Source organism: Manacus candei, unplaced genomic scaffold (assembly GCF_025592945.1).
Source record: "Manacus candei isolate 608988 ecotype Guabito, Panama unplaced genomic scaffold, ASM2559294v1 h1tg000008l, whole genome shotgun sequence".
In the NCBI taxonomy this organism is placed as follows: Eukaryota; Metazoa; Chordata; class Aves; order Passeriformes; family Pipridae; genus Manacus; species Manacus candei.
Window position 1 is genome coordinate 24679720 of NW_026138056.1, and position 15364 is coordinate 24695083.

The 15364-nt window shown below is 38.2% G+C and overlaps 1 protein-coding gene across 1 annotated transcript in view; it reads left to right on the forward strand.

Moving 5' to 3' along the window:
* Window positions 1–15364, forward strand: part of SULF1 (sulfatase 1) — a 121310-nt gene that overhangs the window by 19881 nt on the left and 86065 nt on the right. The window contains exons 3-4 of the mRNA XM_051768451.1: window positions 371–439; window positions 2656–2753. The gene's annotated coding sequence lies outside the window, so the exon portion shown is untranslated. The remainder of the gene's footprint in view (window positions 1–370; window positions 440–2655; window positions 2754–15364) is intronic.

Genomic DNA, 15364 nt, shown 5'->3' on the forward strand with positions numbered 1-15364 from the left:
ATTTCTGCTTTGCACCTGAAGAAGCAGCTTTAGAGAGCTACTGCCCTCTGTAGATACTGTATCCTATCAGTATAACTTTTTCAAGAAAATACTAAGTAGGAAAGAGAATTGTTGATAAATGGAGAAAATTGCAGTACTAATATACTTTGCTGTAACCATTCCCTGCTGAAACTTGAGGCAATAGTCCCAGTGAGGCTTATGGGATAGCTCAAAAAAACATTCCTCTATGCAATGTTTCTTTTTGTGCTGGAATTTGTTCCTAGAAATAATATATAGATAAAGTGATTTGTTTGGGTTTTTTTCTTTCAAAATATCAGTAAATTTATTGCTTAGAAATTGTTATAATTTTCTATTGGTTTATTTATTACAGAAGAAAAGAGACTGAACTGAGGAAGAGTGGAAAAATAATGATAATATTTCTTTCTTGAATAAGAAAAAGGTAAGATTTAGAGGACCATAATACTGCAAGTACTTATTTATTGCATAATAATAACAATGAGGTAATTTTTTAAGATACCAAACGCTGGCAGCTTTTGATTTAAACTTATTCAGACATTCACAGTCTTGGCTGCCTAAAATCTGATGATTTAAAATTCACAATCCTTTCCAATTAACTGAGACAATGAGTCCACTGTTTATGCCACTGTATTAACCTGTTTTGCATTAGAGAAGAAAAGGTTACATTTCACTTTGGAGCAGCATGTTGGGGTTGTGTGTACTTCAGGTTGCTTGATTTATACTGTCTCCAGTTTGGGTTTGTTGAAGGGAGAGTTGTTTTTTTTTTTGCTTCCACTTCATTCCCTGGAAGCTATAAATGCCCCAATTTTTCCTGGGATTTCCTTTTTTTTTTTTTTTTTTCCTGCTCCCAGGTATCCAGTTGTGAATGAAATAATGCTCCCCATATGTGTTCATTGTTCCCATTGCTGGTGTCTGTGCAAGTCAACCGAGTTTTCCTAATAAAGTTGGGTTTGACCTTTTGGAAGTTCTCAGATGAAGAATCTAACTGCACTCATTAGCCTCCAAAGAGATAGACTTCCCTGCCACTGCCCTTATAAAGAGCTGTAAGAAACAGTAAAGCATGATTGTTCCAAAACCAAAGCCAGGCCTCAGAGCTGTTCAGGAGTGTGCAAGCATTTGGCAGCCAGGATCTGGCTGTGCCTTCCCAGAAGGGTGGTGCACCAGATGGAGAGAGATCTTGAAGAAGGGGAGCAGACAGACATTGACAAAGAGACTTAACAACAGAGGAAACTAGAGAGAAGCCCTTTTGACTGACAGGCTGACTTAGGCAGGAGAACACTGTCTGATGGGTTTAGTGCCTCCGTATTCCAGCCGAGGGCATCATGTTGTACATTCTGACTGCTGGGGTGGTGGCCCCTGGTTCTCCTCATTTCTTGTGATGGCACTGGAAGTGGTGTGACAACACAGGGAGCCATGTGATAGAGCTGACCCATCTAAAAACTAATCTTGCTTGCTGTTTTGCTGTTATGGTTTTGGCTGGCACGATTAGTACTTGGGCGGATTAGTTCTTTCTTCTGGCCCTCCTCAGCCCCGGGAGTGTCTGCAGACACATGCTGGAGACACTCGCTGTCAGGACAGTGGGGGAAGGTGGTGTCTGTTCTGTCAGAAGATTGTGACTCGTTGAGGCTGAAACTATAGCTCATGTCAACAAAATATTTCTTGTGTTCATCAAAATAAATGAAGCAAAGCTCCTTTTTCTGTCAGTGAAACTTTCTCCTGACTAGAGTCACCTGTGAGATCTGGAATCTTAATAGTTGCTCAGGCTAGAAGAAGAGAAAGTAGATATGAACCAGTAGGTTCTTACCAAAGGAAGAAGATGATTGAGGAATTTAGATTAATATACTAGATACTAGTAGCTACCTTTCAGTTGCCTAAAGACAAAACTATTGTTTGTGGTAATTTATATATGATTTCAATATTACCTCATTTTAGTAAAGAATAAGTAAATGAATGAACAATTATGAAAGCCAAGGCACGTATCTCCAAATTTCTATTCAAATATTACAAATATTCCTGGAAAATGTGTCAACAAGTTATAGAACTTAATAACAAACATCTGGATATTTGAACTGTCCATTCGAATCTGGGGCTGGAGATGTAAACGTTTTGTTAGTCAAACAGTAGGACTACACTGAACTTGAAGATCTACAGTGCTGTTAAATTTGATAGAGCTTTCTCACAGGGAGTGCAAAAGGAAAACACTTTCATTTGATTTTAATAGCTAAATAGAATATAGGTTATCTTTTCTGTACTATTTTACAATTGTTCTTTTTTTTTCTCATGTAGAAAAACATCCACCGTAAGTTATCTTGCCTGTACTAAGGCTCTGAAGTAGCAGGTACACACTGATAGCTACTTTAATGATGAACAAAACACAATGAAGTCAGGATTTTTAAAAAATGTAAAGTTTCAATTATTTTAAATATGGCAGTTTGCTAACTTGTAAGCAAGGTGATTATACATGGATAAACTTGATTCTGCAGAGTGATTCAGCAAAGTAAACAGGAATTTAGTTTATTTTATTTAGTTTAGTTTTACAAACAAATTCTAAATCCAGTATGAACAGAGCTTGTGTTAAAACTGAAAAGTGTGATTCCTAGCACTTTTAAGTATTAATGTGCTTTCCCCTTTTTGCAGGTTTTGCCTGTAATAAATTCACTATGCAAGACGTACAGACTTCTACCCAATGCTATGAAAATTAACCAAGGCACATTAATTTCAGGAAATCTTCAAAGGTACAAAAATATAATGCTTATTCATTAATTAATTAAACCAAAGAAGCCATCAGCATGTGCTACCTAGCCTAAGTCTTATGTCAGGTCAATAATTAAGCTGTAGTAAATCTTCTGGAGGTTCTGTCCTGCCAAACTTTAAAGGCTCAAGACTAACTCAAGGACCCTTAACATTTTAGTAAGCCAGTAAATGATTACGCAGATAGCTTTTCAATCCAAAGTTTGCTACTATTAACTTTCTGTTTTTTAAGACATCCAGGAATGGTATGTTTTGTGGTTATTGAATAATATCCTGTGAACAAAACGTATGCCTTTCGTGAGTTTACAAAAAGGAATATTTTATAGACTTCAGTTATGTCAAGATAAAAGCGCACTTTTCCTGCAGGGAAAGATATACATTAAGTGAAAAGTAATGGTTTGGAATTTTCCCTTGTTTATGTGAACATGATGATTATGAAAACTTGAACCTAACCTCACTGTATGCAGCTGGTCATGGTAAAGAGAAAGCATTATGCAAACTGTCGTATTGGACTCTGCCAAAGCAATTCCAAAATATCTGCAGTAGTTATGTGCTTTCAAGGTCTGGCTGACTTTTAGGTGGAATTAGGAGGTCATAGCAAGTTGTGTGGTGACCTCGTGATGTGGGAATTATGGCACTAGACTGAGTATCAAATGATTCGTCTCAGCTTAACAAATAAAAATATAAAGCCACATGACAGAACACAGAGCAGGAAGTTCAAAATGCTCTGAGATTCATTTTTTCCCTTAACTGTATTATTTTCTGTCACCTCATTTACATAAAGTATTTCTGGTTAAACAATTTGCAAATACATGTGATTTAGTAGCAGGTATATGTGTGGCAGAGGTAAATTTGATTTAAAATTAAGGCATTACTAGCTGTGAAAGACAGCTGGTATACATCAAGTTTATTTCACGTGCAAGTTTTTGTATGGACTTTTGTTGGAACCACTTACTCTTTGACATGTTAGCTCATAGTTTATTTTAATTACAGAATATTTAAGTTTCCAGATCTTTAGATAATGTTTCATAATGATAGGAATTAATGTGAGATTATTCAATCTGCTTTATTTTCCCTCCAGATGTGTGGCTGTATATTGGTCCCCTGTAAAGCATGTATTATTTTCTTGCATACCGCATATCAGGATATCCAGTCTGTCCTATACCGATGATCTAGTTAATAACTTCATTTACATCTTAATGTTCTCTCCCAATTTTATCTAAATTTTTACTAGGTTTATCTGTATTTTTCCTAGGTTTCTCTTAAAGAGGTTAACTAGACTAGGGGCAAGAAAATGCATGCCTTAGATTTTCACAGAAGTTATGAAATAGTATCATTTCAATGGGTGATCTTGCTTTTGATGAAGAGAATGCATTGGATTATTATTTTCCATACCTTCCAGTTCTACTCAGTAAAATTACAAGTGATCATTTCGGCCATGTTCCCAGTCTACCAAAGGCAGGAAACACAAATAGTCTTATAAAGGACTTAAATTGGAAGATTTCCAAGCAATTTTTGCAGATCCAAAGGTTAATTTTTATTTTTTTTTAAAGCTTGGACATTATTTATCTAACCTGAAACTTTAGTGGTTCACTCTTTATTGACTACCTCATCTGCTGTTCTAGAGAGATTTTGCAAGAAAAGTTTATAAACATACTTTTTCTCTACAGGTTTTGGGTCATATATCTCATACAGTGAACCTATAACTGTGAAGTATGCATAAATGTAATTCATATTTGTTAGTATTAGAAATGCTTTCAGAATATTTATTATGAAATAAAGTGTTATCACTTGCACCATGGATAAAATAGTTGAAAAGTTCCAAGAAAAATGAAAAGGCAGCTTTTTGACCTGAAGCTTAAAAATCATGTCTCATATGTATATAATCTATTAATGACACACTCAGTGCAAAGACTTTCCTGGCACATTATCCGCTGACGTTCCAAGAGCCAACTTCAGTTAATTAAGTTGAGTACAACTTAACCCTTGGGGTCAGATTTTTTAGAAACGTAGTTTCATTACTGCACACACACATATCCCAGTCCCAGTTCCAAATAGATATATATGGCTCCCAGTTTATTTTGGGGAAGTATAAGAGCTTGAAAAACCCATTTTAGTTCATCTGAAATGAGCACGATCTAGAAACAAGAACTGGAGAGGCTTGCATGTTACAGGACTGAAGAGAGTGAGTCCACATGAGGTCAAGAGTACTGGACTGATCAGTGGTATCTCCAAGAAAAAAACCTGGATGTATGGTAAGATGGGTCTCACAGAATAATTTGCAAAAATCCCAGCAGGCTGGGAGAGGCTAGGGGAGGTCAAGAAACTTAGGAACAGAGATATAGAACTTGTAACATTTTCTTGCAGTTCATTGCATCACCACCCTTCATTTTAGTGTATGCCCACTGAGGGCACAGTCACTGATCTATCAGCAAAGGTATTGCTAAATGTCCTGCTAGGAGGTGTACAGCAAAACTACTGTCTTTTTGTAGGGTTTCGCTTTCTGTGCTGTGATGTTTTGCTGTTATTAGTTGTCTGCACAGGATGCAGCCAAGTTGTGTTGAATCTGCAGTCAGGCAGCTTTTCTCTATCTAGGATCTTGTTGTGTCTTCATCTCCTTATCTAGAGGGTTTTTCTTTGTTTCCTGCTATAAGGTCACTAGGAAATACCTACCAAAAATAGGTAAGTCCCTTAGGAAAATGCTCTGACACAGAAGTCTGTGTTGCATGTGCATACATGTTCAGACACAAACCCATGGAAAGATTATCTGCTAGCAAGCATTCTAAGAAGCTGTTTGCTTCTGCATCCCTCCCAAGTGATCTCTGACATCAGTGACTTTAGTTCTCACTAATGTATCCCACTTTTGCAAACAAACTGATTCATTCTCAACTTTTTTTCCTCTCATATTGTCAAGTTTCTCAGTTTGGAAAAGAAGATTACTTAGAAGGGGATTACTAGCTGAAAGATAAGGGGGGTTCCACCTAAATGCATTAGGGTAAGCAAATTTTAACTGCAATAGTTATAGCTGATAAAATCAGATATTCCAAGAAGACACAACTTTGCCCCTTCATTTCCTCTCTATTTTGTTACTTTTTTGCCCACATCACATTTCTGATCTTACCTGGTAAACAAGTGCCATTTCCATTTGGTTTTCTTTTCCATCATACAGTCACACATAAACCCTTTCTGTTTTTCTATATACGCTGTTGATTAAGATCTAGAGGGAGTTTTTTTTTTACAGACTGTCAATACAGCAGAAAGTCTGTGATCTTGGAGTTTTCCCTTTACAAGCTGTGAAAAGGAAGATTCAGGGATTTGCTTTTAGTATATCTGTAACCTACCACATGTCACTTAACTTGTTTGCCTTTGTGGCTGCTCATCCCTATTAAATTAGTTCACACCAGTAGAGCTCCAAAGAAAAAGGATGAGGTTTTTCTCCTTCGTTTCCTCCTGCTACTTAGTGGGAAAGGGTTCTCAGCTGCTGATTATGTTGCTTCATTGGTTTTCTTGCTGGTGTGTTTCTCTGCACCGCATGCCTTAATGAGGAACAGGCGGTCAGCAGTTTGGTGGGCATTATGCTTAGTGTGTGCTTGGGAAAAGAGTGACGGGCAAGAGCAAAATAGATCCAAATAGCTTCGTTTCTAACCTGCACCAAAATGAAGGCAGGAACTTTTGTATAAGTGTACTCTTAGGATTACAAGATCAAGCTGTCAAATTGCCCGTCTCTGGGAGTATTTATGATTTTTTTTTCCTAAATTTAGGTGTTTTTTTTTCCTGTAAGAGCCAAGTCACTTCCTTCCTATCCATTATCAGTCATATTACTGTGCCTTACTGGAGGAATGGCACAATGCAAGGGCATCAAAGTAAGACATGCACAGTCTGATAAAAATACTTCTAATATTTCATGTAAGAAGTGTCTTTAAGGTGGATTTTGTAAAAGAATTGTATGTGTCATGTTTTCCTATACCCCTTCCAAATATTTCCATTCAGATGAACATTTAAGAAGAACTGAGATTTTTTTTAGCCGTACGCTTCTATTGCCAGTAACTTGATCCAGAAATATCTGAGATTTTGCAAAAATACAAAATATCTTTATTTGTATTATCAATAAGATTGTAATTACCATATAATCATAGAGTCATAGAATGGTTTGGGTTGGAAGATCATCTAGTTCCAACTAAACTTAAAGATCATCTAGTTCTAACTACCCACCATGGGCAGGGACACCTTCCACTACATGAAGTTGTTCAGTGCCCCATGCAACCTGACCCTGAACACTTCCAGGGATGAGGCATCCACAGCTTCTCTGGGCTACCTGTTCCAGTGACTCACCACCCTAATGTCTAATCTAAATCCATCCTTTTTCAGTTTGAAGCCATTCCCCCTTGCCCTATCACTACATGTCTTTGTAAAATGTCCCTCTCCAGCTTTTTGTAGGGCCCCTTTAGGGGGCTTTTCTAAGGTCTTTTTGGAAACTTCTCCAGACTCAACAATCCCAACTCTTTCAGCCTGTATTCATAAAGAGGTGTTCCAACCCTCTGAGTATCTTAATGGCCCTCCTCTGGATGTGCTCCAACAGTTCCACATCCTTGTCATGCCGAGGGCCCCAGAGCAGGATGCAGCATTCCAGGTAGAGTCTCCTGAGAGCAGAGTAGGAGAGCAGAATCGCCTCTCTCAGCCTGCTGGCCACATTTCTTTTGATGCAGCCCTGTACACAATTGGCTTTCTGGGCTGCAAGTGTACATTGCCAGGTCATGTTGAGCTTCTTGTCAACCAATATCCCCAGGTCCTTCTCCTTAGCGCTGCTCTCAACTCATTCTCTGCCCAACCCACATTTGTGCTTGAACCACATGCAGGACCTTGCACTTGGCCTTGTTGAGCTTCATGAGGTTCACACAGGAACTATATTGCATGATATACTCAGGGAATGGGAAAAAAGAATACTAGAAAGGAAACTCTTTTCTGACTTTATGTATTAAGAACAGAATGACAAAAGAAAACAGTTAAAACAAGACCATACAACCAGGCAGAACTGCCTAATGTGACATCAGTGGTGATATAAAGTAATATGAAAACTGTAAATGCTTTTTGAGTGAGATGTATGGATGAGACTGACATTTCTTCACAGAGGACTTTTTTGGACATCTTGAAAAAAAATTACATATCTGCAACTACTTAAATCTACTTGCAGTGAGAAAAGCACTTGGACATGTGTTTATATAAGTATATGTGCTATTGACATAGCAATGAAGCAGCTTGCTGACTTGGGGCCAAGAAACACTAATGGGAAAACTTTCCAGCATTTGTTGTTGCCTTCCAGTTTTACGGATCTAAGACAACATTTCTTTCTCATTGTTTCCTCAAGTTGTAATAATTTTCCCTACCTCCTCCTCAATCTGTTCCCAGAAGGAAGAAGAAAATGGCTGCTTATCTGTGTCATGTAAAGGTCTGGTAGGTTTGTGTCTTGACATGCAACCAGATTGTTTACAAGTGAAGTGCAGGCTCTCACCTAAAGAAATGTTGAGAGAGAAGATATTACTTCTGGGAAGAATTTCACTGTGTTTCAAACTTTATTCCTCGGGTGGAAGAAAAATCATGGGTTTCCAGCCAGTTTTCCAGTTCTTAATATATAGGAGTGTGTACAGAGGAGAGAGGAGGTGTACATGAGAGATTCCCTAAGTAAGTCATCATCCCCTTCTCAGCTCCTTTGGTGCTACACTGCAGTGAGAAAACGGCGTAATAGCTGATTAAGCTGATAGAGGAATCGAGGCTCACCTCCTTGCTCCAGGCAAGATTTCCTGTGTGACAGTGCTACAGTCAGTGCCATAGGGAAAATATTGCTTCACCATCTCACAGGACAGAGACATTTAAGATTATGTAGTGCTTGGATAATGCAGTAGTGGGATGCTCATAAATGCCGTAGAGAAATGCCAGGCTGCACGGCTTGGCAGCCGTGTATCGCACAGTGAGCTTGTTTATCTCTAGGAACTGATCCTGGAAGCTGCAGGTCATACCAGTTCCCACTGAAGGCATTCCCAGACCTCTCCGTGATCAGGTCCTGTAAGATGTAAATTAAGATGACTAAGGCAATAAAATATAACCAGTGATTAGCAAAGCAGGTCTTTATAGCCATTAATTCTATATTTATAAATAGTCAGAGACATGACTGACTGACGATGTTCAACCATGCAACTAATTGAAAACAAATAGAGACATGATGACACAGTAATTGTAACTGAAATGAAAACATTCTTCACCAGCATCTTTAGATTCTTCTACACACAATAACTTTTTCTTTTAGGTAGGAGGCCTTCATAGTTTCAGTGGTACCAAATTAAACCATCATGTACACTGTGTGTTTCTGAATACTTAAAACTGTGCACAGCTATTGAAATAAACCAGAATACCATAAGACAACAAAAGAAAACAGTTTTTATATGGAAACTTGAACTTTGAATTTCAGTTGTGATTTAGATAAATTTGTAAATATCTCAACTAGTGACCGTGATGCCGTGGAAGTGGTGAACTGTGTTTGCACAGCCTCATGTTTGGGTTACACTTAGAATTCTATAAGAATTATAATCTGTGATATTCAGAACATGGTGAATGTACTTTGCACCTCAAGGTACCCAGTTGGATCATTATGAATTTTTAACCTTATGAAAGAAGGTAGGTATTCTAAGAATATTTTGGAGTGGAGGTGTTGATGTTTCCCCCCCCATGATTTTCCTTCTATTCACTACCAAGTGTTGTTGACCATCTTCAGAGTGCGTTGTCTGAAGCTCAGGTGCATGGTAATTTTCTGCTGGTCTGAATATTATACCACTCATATGGCATAGGCTGGGGTTAAAATAAAGAGAGGTGATACAGTAGTTAAGGTGAAGCATGATGCTGTAATACAACCGCAACAAAGATATAACTATTAACTCAAAGGAGATTAACTGGAATAGACAGCATAAGGATACTTACGGTTATTATCTGGAAAAAAATTGTGATAAGAGAGAACTGAGTGCATCTGTCTCATTCCAGGAACATATCAAAGGTAGAACAGCTCTATTGTTCTTCTGATTTCTGAAAACTTTCATTAATGTGTAACTCTGTCATAAAACCACTATCATGAATTTCCCATGTCTTTTGTGGTTCATGATGGTTAGAGTGATTGTGCTAAAGTTATGCAGCTTCTGCAAGCAACTTTACAAACATAGCTTCTATCTAATAAATCACTTTACTGAAGGTATATAGGCTACATCAGACATATTCCTGTAGCAAAGATTTGCTGGCTACAAACTTTAGATGCCCTATATAGAGTTACTCATTAGATTATCACCATTATAACATCTGAACAAAACGTATCTGTGGAGGAAATCTGTTTTTGATGTTGGATTAGTTCTGAAGTTTGCTATTCACTGCACAAATATTGTTGAATAAGAAGGTATCACTTTGTGGTATTTGAATTTTTCATGTAGAACAACAGTTTACGTGCATTCTTGATCAGTATATTGAATAGCAACAAAAGACTTACGTAGATCAGAATTTTAAAATGAAACCTGAAATGGGCGCTCCTTCTGTCTAGATAATAACGTAAGAGATTCTGGCTCTTATGTTTCACTTTTTTTCTTTTTGTAGACATGTCCCTTCTGTAAGTAGAAATAAAGAAAAACATTTTCAAGTGGTACTATTACTTCACTGTATGAAGAAAACAAGAGGGATCATTTCACCCATCACTGAAATGCAGCCATTTCAGTGACGTGTAATTTTATGGATACTAGGAAACTAAACAAGGGTTTAGTGAGCAGTAGAATAATATATGCTGTTAAAACTGCACAGAAAAGTTAAGCAGGATAGAATGCAACTACTTAATTAAAATATTTTGTATATGTCTCAGAGATGTTTATTTTAAATAATGGATACTTTCTTTACCTGTGTGAACTCAAAAATTGTTTCAATACAGGGAGATGTTTGACCTGCTTCAAGCTATAAAAGAAGATTTGTGATTCTCCTAAGTCCACAAGCCCTAGATTAATGTTAGTGTCAAACTGATTCTATGTTAAGCTCATTTAATGTACCTCTGGGCTATAAGATGTTACTTTGCCAGCAGCAAAGGTCACATGTTTTCAGGTATTGACAGTGCAAGTAATGACAAGTTGTTTCTGTGTTTGAGTAGATCATGGTCTTTTTAGCTTCATTCAATGAATTTGGCAAAATGTAGCCTCTGCTCAAGAGGGCCCTGCACCTTTGAGCATGCAGCTAGGGGAATTATTAAACCTCCCACCCTGAAATCTATCGCTTCATTTAGTTCAGACCTCCCAAGGAATTTTTATGCCCTTAGCTAAATAGCAAACAATTTTGAAGCTGACTTTACTAGGTACAAATAGAATCATTTATATGTTTAGTCCTTTTTAAGCACATTTTTTGTTTAAATATATTTAGCTATGGCATGTCAAACTAGCCTTACAATTGCAGTTACAAAACCCAACAGCCACTGTGAAACTTGCAAACATCGGTCTTAGGGAAGGAAGCCTGATCAAATAGCTGAAACTCAGGAGCAGCACTGAAGTGCAGCTTTCCTGGCTCCTTCCTGGGTTGTTGAGTGACAAAGTAAGTCGTGTAACAATAGCAAGCTTTACACAATGTTGTGAGTCATCTTTAACAGGTAATCAGAAAATACATTGAGCCACTTAGATGGGGGCCTGAAACTTCCCAAACAGTCACAGAGTACACATGACTTCTCCAGTACATTTGAGTGGTGAAGAATGCTCAGAGGAAAGTTTCGTTCTCTAGGGCAAAAGGCAGTAAAGGGACTTTAGGTTAGAAATCTCTGGGAATAGAATTTGCTAAGTATTGTCAGACACCTGCAATTGTGGGAGAGGTTTTTTTCCTCCCAGACTGAGGTCTGAGCAAGGGGAAATGGAAGCAGCTTATGGTGGATGACATGGGGACGGATATCCCAGATAGCTGTCTGTTTTGCACAAACACAGATACCTAGGTCAGGGCTACAATCATGCTTCTCTGAGAAGCAGATACTTGGAACCTGGAGTCATATCCTCAGTCTCAGTGCTTGCTCCTAAACTCTTTCTACTCTTTCCATATCATCACAAAATTGTCATTTGATAAAGAGCAGAAATGTCTCAAGAATGACAGCAGCCTGTCCCCACATCAAGTGAGCTAAGCTGCAGAACCAATCCCTGCTCCTCCTCATCCCCAGCATGTGGACCTTGCCTGGAGCAACTTTCCCAGGAGAGGTAGGCTGAACATTTTATCACCACTGCCTGATGACTGAGGAACACTCCTGGGACAGGAGCTGGAGCTCCAGATGTCGTCATGAGGGGGAGTGCTTGAACCTCAGGCTTCCAGTTTCTGATGGATCCCCAGCAACCCATGAGTTTTCCATGGCTGATGTGTGCCTCACAAATTGGGCTTCCTTGGAGAATCATGCCTGGTTTGCATCTCCCAAACAGCTTTAGCTAAAAGGCAGGGTCTTAAGCAATTAGTGCAAGGTAGACAAGGTGACAACTGAGCAGACCCAGAAGCCTACCATTAGGTCTCCAAGGAACTTTTGGTATCTTAAGTTGTGCAGTACGATAGGTATGGATTATTTTAATTGCTCCTGTGAAGTTAAGCTTCTAAGTTTCTCTGAAAGGGCACTGATGTAATTTGTTGCATGCTTGCTGAAAAGCACATTGGTTCATGCTATAGTGACCCAAGTACTCTTAGACATTGTTAATTTGTTTGTATATGTGTCACAGTTCCTAGAGGTGTCCTTACAAGGGTTTAACTCAACCTGATTAGCTTTATCAGCACTGACTTGTACATGGACATGCCTTTCTCACATCTGTGCCATTTGTTTCACTGCTTCCTTTCTCTTTTTCCTCGTCACATTTTTCCTTATAAAAGGTTCCCTAACTTTAACACTTCTCTGAACCTTTTCCTTTTTATGCCTTTTATCTTTGCAAAAAGCTGCAGAAGATGTAAAAATGGCAGATGGAAGATGAGACTAAATAAGATTTGAAAATGCAATATAGTTTGCCCCCAAACATTTCACAGCAAAGTTTGGGATCTCTGTGTGTATGTGTGTGTACATATAGGTAGATAAGGAGATAGACATAGGTGTAATCTCTAGCCTTGTTTTGTAGTGGTGATCACTGATTCCCCAGACAAAAGTTGTGAAATCATGAAAATTTAAGAAACCGTCCCCAGCGTGATTTTTTCATTTTCTTCCTCTAATTTTGTAATTGTGCAATAGTTGTACCTTTGCATACAGCTTAAAGGAGCATCACCAGGGAGATTTTAATCCACGTATGTAGAGTATGTTGATTATATCCTAAAACTTTCAAATTTGTGCTTTTCAATATCTTTTCAGTAAAAAGAGTTGGCCAATAGCTCAAAAATGACACCAGTTACCTCATCTACTGGATAGGATCCAGAGACCTAGATGTAGGTGCTAGTGTGTGCATATCTGGACTCCCATTATAGGCAGTAGCATTTGAGTCAATACAGCCAGTGGAACTTGGAGATCTGCACCTGGACAGTCAAATAGTTTCAAGGTTCCCCTAACTGTACAGGCTGGATTGCCTTCTGACTGTTGTGGGAGCTTAGGCACCTACCTCATGTAGTGACACCAGCATTTTGAAAATTAAATCTTAGTGTCTATGATGTAGAGGTGACTCCCACCCCATGAAATTATTTAAGTAGACGCAGATGCACGTGTAAAGTAAAAACAGTGATTGAATTAAAATTAGTGTGATTTTAACATGAATAAATTCCAACCTATTCTGTTATATGGCCCTCAGGGGTAATTAAAATCCAGTGTATGGCTAACTTTTATATGCATTTACCTATCACAAGGGGGATATATATGCCTGTATTCATGAGGCAAGTAACTCTAGATTATTTTTTTCATGTTTAAGATTCAGGGTGCTCAGTAGGCATTTAGTAATGCTAACTCCCATTAAGCATTACATAAGTCAATTACACTTATTCATTTCCAATGAAAATATTAAAACCAGAAGTTAGAGGGCTAGTCTTGTAGAGTCTGAACAATTCCAGATAATGATTACTACCATAAAGTAAGAACACTCGTCACCTTCAGAAGTTGTTTAGAACTAAGCACGATGAAGGCCTCAAGGGCATGTTCATACCACAGGAGAGGCTCAGCCCAGGACCTAAGAAGCACTGACAAGCAGTCAAAACAGACATGAAGTGATTCATAGATTTTTGTGCTTGATCCCATGCGTGAAGGTGAATCTGACTCTCTGACCTTCCTTTAAATAATCAGATTCAGTCTTGTTTTTCTGTGCAAAACAAGTTGCTGACAACCTAGAAATAAAGAACAGTTTGAATTTCTTTTAGGCTCAGAGCTCTTAAATTCTTCTATCTCAGCACTGCCTCACTAGATATGTTGGTTGTGCATCCATTCAGAAGCAGGATACATTCAGCACTTGATATCCATGTGGTGCAGATTATTCATGCCACAGAATTTAGCTGAAGCTCAAAGCCAAATGAATGTTTCTACACTCCTTCCAGGAGCATCTCAGCTCTGTAATCAGTACAGCTGCTTTTGCATTACACAGAGCTGGAGCTAATAAGCCCATATAAATCTTCTCTGGCTCCATGGTAAGCCAGTTCCCTGGGAAACACAGAGACTCAACCTGTATCCAGTGGGGTGTATTAATCTGGGCTCAATATTGCTCTGACAAACCCATAGTGGAACTGACATTGGTGGCAATCCTGATGCTGCCAGGTAAAAAGGGGTGAACGGAATGAAGCAATTGCTTCTGTACCATGGTCTATTTTTCTAGAAGAGGCGTTTGTGGTTTCTTAATGGAGGCACAGTGCCAGGGGATTTCAGACACTTTGTTCTTTTTTGGTTCGTTTGTTTTTAATTTCAACTAACGTATCATTTTGAAGTGACAGGAGGAGTTGCATGGACCTGTGTTCAGTCAGAGAAGTCCACTCCAGAAATCTATGGATTGAGGGGGTTTTAGTTTTTACTTAGTTTTAGTAAGGTAGATGTTCTGAAGTTGTCAACAAGTGATCAATTTTAAGGATGTATATTTATCTTTAAATTGTACTTCACATCAGGAAACTCCAGTGCATCAATCCTAGGCTGAGACACTACGACCTGGATAGCTCCTGAAAAGCTAAGGCATGAAATAGCACTCCAGCACTTATTCTTTCAGTTTCTCCAAACTTTTAACATTTGTATATATATATAGTTTCTTCATAGGACAGTGAGACGTGTTCTAGACTAATCTTGAAAGCCTAACCTCAGATTTATTAAAATCTTAGTGGTTTAATGGTGGTTGTGAAAGTTGCTGTAGTTGAAGCATCTGTTTTCATATTGATGGAGGCATTAACAAATGAATTTGTTCTTAGAGGCCCTTGATTATTATTTTTTTTGTCAAATGCAGAGAATTCTGGACAATAAACTTCTGGCATATTCCATCAGCTATTTTATGATTCTGTACTAATTTCTATATTTTTACTCTTGTCTTCAAAAGTCCTATTTCAAGTAATGGAGTTTCTAAAACTATAGTATCAGCTTGTGTATAATGAATCCACAAGCCTCAAACATTCTGTTAGACAATGGAAAACT